The sequence below is a fragment of the Nanorana parkeri genome, unplaced genomic scaffold (genome assembly GCF_000935625.1).
Source record: "Nanorana parkeri isolate BGI_ZX_2015 unplaced genomic scaffold, ASM93562v1 scaffold320, whole genome shotgun sequence".
Classification (NCBI taxonomy): Eukaryota; Metazoa; Chordata; class Amphibia; order Anura; family Dicroglossidae; genus Nanorana; species Nanorana parkeri.
The window spans coordinates 235,702-239,571 of record NW_017306588.1 but is presented as its reverse complement, the minus strand read 5'-3'; the positions used below and the strand labels follow the sequence as shown (position 1 = coordinate 239,571).

The following is a 3,870-nucleotide window of genomic DNA, read 5'->3' as shown; positions in this document are numbered from 1 at the left end:
AGCTAGGAAGTCTATTACAAGCTTCATGCCAGCCATTGGAGGCAATACAGCCCATGAGGAGAGCGCTGTGTACATCATGGGATGCTGACGCATAAAGGATATGAAGAGGGGAGATGATAGAGGTGGGAATAGAGAGAGGAGAGGATAGAAAAGGTGGTGAGAGGAGGGGTGAGAAGAGGAGATAGAGAGGAGGGCAGAGAGTTGAAAGGTAAGAGAGGTGGTAGAAGAGGGTCAAGAGAGGTAATTTTTCAGCCCAAGAGCAACCAAGTCTATATCCAGAACAACATTGATAAAACATTTTTACTCCTCACCCTTCACATTTCCACCAATGAAGAAGTCAGGTGACTTCATCCTTCTGGGGACCCCTCTAGTGATAATAAAGATCTATATAGGGGAATCAGGACCTCCTTCCTCCTGCTGGGGCCCCCTCTAGTGATAATAAAGATCTATATAGGGGAATCAGGACCTCCTTCCTCCTGCTGGGGCCCCCTCTAGTGATAATAAAGATCTATATAGGGGAATCAGGACCTCCTTCCTCCTGCTGGGGCCCCCTCTAGTGATAATAAAGATCTATATAGGGGAATCAGGACCTCCTTCCTCCTGCTGGGGCCCCCTCTAGTGATAATAAAGATCTATATAGGGGAATCAGGACCTCCTTCCTCCTGCTGGGGCCCCCTCTAGTGATAATAAAGATCTATATAGGGGAATCAGGACCTCCTTCCTCCTGCTGGGGCCCCCTCTAGTGATAATAAAGATCTATATAGGGGAATCAGGACCTCCTTCCTCCTGCTGGGGCCCCCTCTAGTGATAATAAAGATCTATATAGGGGAATCAGGACCTCCTTCCTCCTGCTGGGGCCCCCTCTAGTGATAATAAAGATCTATATAGGGGAATCAGGACCTCCTTCCTCCTGCTGGGGCCCCCTCTAGTGATAATAAAGATCTATATAGGGGAATCAGGACCTCCTTCCTCCTGCTGGGGCCCCCTCTAGTGATAATAAAGATCTATATAGGGGAATCAGGACCTCCTTCCTCCTGCTGGGGCCCCCTCTAGTGATAATAAAGATCTATATAGGGGAATCAGGACCTCCTTCCTCCTGCTGGGGCCCCCTCTAGTGATAATAAAGATCTATATAGGGGAATCAGGACCTCCTTCCTCCTGCTGGGGCCCCCTCTAGTGATAATAAAGATCTATATAGGGGAATCAGGACCTCCTTCCTCCTGCTGGGGCCCCCTCTAGTGATAATAAAGATCTATATAGGGGAATCAGGACCTCCTTCCTCCTGCTGGGGCCCCCTCTAGTGATAATAAAGATCTATATAGGGGAATCAGGACCTCCTTCCTCCTGCTGGGGCCCCCTCTAGTGATAATAAAGATCTATATAGGGGAATCAGGACCTCCTTCCTCCTGCTGGGGCCCCCTCTAGTGATAATAAAGATCTATATAGGGGAATCAGGACCTCCTTCCTCCTGCTGGGGCCCCCTCTAGTGATAATAAAGATCTATATAGGGGAATCAGGACCTCCTTCCTCCTGCTGGGGCCCCCTCTAGTGATAATAAAGATCTATATAGGGGAATCAGGACCTCCTTCCTCCTGCTGGGGCCCCCTCTAGTGATAATAAAGATCTATATAGGGGAATCAGGACCTCCTTCCTCCTGCTGGGGCCCCCTCTAGTGATAATAAAGATCTATATAGGGGAATCAGGACCTCCTTCCTCCTGCTGGGGCCCCCTCTAGTGATAATAAAGATCTATATAGGGGAATCAGGACCTCCTTCCTCCTGCTGGGGCCCCCTCTAGTGATAATAAAGATCTATATAGGGGAATCAGGACCTCCTTCCTCCTGCTGGGGCCCCCTCTAGTGATAATAAAGATCTATATAGGGGAATCAGGACCTCCTTCCTCCTGCTGGGGCCCCCTCTAGTGATAATAAAGATCTATATAGAGGGATCAGGACCTCCGTCCTCCTGCTGGGGATCCCTCTAGTGATGCTCCCCAGAATTCTATCCTGTCCCCACTGGCAGGTCACACTCCTCAACACCCCCAAATCTATGTCCTCGGGTGTTCTGGCCAACACTGTACCCCCAATATTGTACTCCTTCTTATTCCCCGAGTTCATTATTTTGACCTGCAGTCTCAGCCGTGGCCGATCTTCCGGGAAGGTCAGTCATGTTCCATGTTTCCAGGAACGTGTCAGATTTTTATACATTGTATCGTTTTACTTTCTATTTGTTACATTTGTAAATAAATAAAACACAAAGAAATCGCGCAGCCGCCCCCAACGCGACTCCCCCACCGAAACACAAAGAGAGGCCTCGCGTACGGAGAACGCCAAGGCCCGCCATTACGCGGAGAGTCCTGTCAAGACCCGCGCCAACAAACCCAACTTTAATTTCTGCCTTTTCACATCGCTGACGCGGCGGGACAAAGAGCTCCCGTCACCGAGGCCGCGGAGCCGCCTTGCCGTCAAGACGCGCGGCGCAATTACAACACAATGAGAGCCGTTTATTTCTGGCCCGCGCTCCGGTTTCCTGCGTCTGATGGAGCGCTGACAGAGATTGAGCGATCGCCTGACGGAAAGCGCCGCCAGCCTCACACAAAGCGGGTTGAGTGACGTCTCCGGCGGGGCCGACAATCAGCCCCTGAAGTCTCCCTTTCTCCGAGGATCGCAGACTGTGATTACCCCCCCAATAGCGGGGGTGGTCAACATCGCGGGGCATTGTACGAGTAGCGCTCGGCGTTCCCTGTGTAGGACGGCCAGTGTTATAGAAAGTACACAGAGCCGTCAAATCAAATTGGACCCATTGTCGCAGCATGCCAAGTAATGTGTCACTGTGACACTTCCGGGGTATTTAGTACTCCCCCTAACAATGCCTTCATCGGCTATTCCCTCCAGACGGATGAAGCCATATTTGTTGAACCATCATGCGGGGTCACCGTCTACTTCCTGGAGACACCAGCACAGAGATGACACAGTCAGGTAAATCCCAGAGCCTGTGCCGTTCCTGGCTGTGTTCACAAAATGACTGACAGTTCAGCCCCTGATGCAACCTCTCGCCTTGTGACTGGATACAAAGTTTCATTGTTGCACAATGTTCACTGGGGGAGGGGAGACTGGGGAAATGCTTCCACCTGTCTGCAGCAGACTGATCACTGGGGGAGGGGAGGCTGAGGAAATGCCCCAGACATGGGGGACCTCCAATGTCTACATTCATTTCTTCACCTCAAGGCAGACATGACTCTGTTGCAGCCTCTTTGCAGCAAATGTGTGAGAGTGCTGCATGGGGTGTGTAGCAGAAAACGCATCAGCCCCCCTGTGCATGCCATGGCAGATCATAGGAAGATTGCCACGGCCCATCCGATACACACCCCGGACCGCCAGTGGTCTGCACCAATTCCCAGCACAAGGCCCAGCATGCAAACAGAGGACAGTTTACTGCAGTCAGTTAAAGCAACAGCTGATGGGTTGCTATTGGATACCGCACTGCGCCTTCCAGAACATAAAGCGGGCCTCCACCCACCAGCCGCCCCGGCGGCGTTGTCCTTCTCTTTAGCAGTCGGTGAACTTGGCGTGGGTACGATCCGTAATATTTTGCCGTGTTTTTTTTTTGCAGGTTACCATGACGACTGCCTCCGACACGCTTCGCAAAAGGGGCCGGCGGCCATTGTTAAATCTTCCAGCGAGGCCAATTTTCGGCACCGCGCATCGGATACGAAAGGGCGATGGCGGCCTCATTTCTACAGGATTGTAAAGCGCGGAGAAGTTGTTTGTACGTCGGAAACTCCCGGCACGATCCGCGCTGCAGCTTAAAGCCGAAGAACAAAACCTCCCCCCCCCCAAACCCCCCTAATGAGCCCGCCGCCAACCCCCGC

The 3,870-nt window shown here is 51.9% G+C and overlaps 1 protein-coding gene across 1 annotated transcript in view; it reads right to left on the bottom strand.

Moving 5' to 3' along the window:
• The window catches only part of SEMA5B (semaphorin 5B), a 297,119-nt gene that overhangs the window by 79,569 nt on the left and 213,680 nt on the right, over positions 1-3,870 (bottom strand). The gene's annotated exons all lie outside the window — the stretch shown is intronic.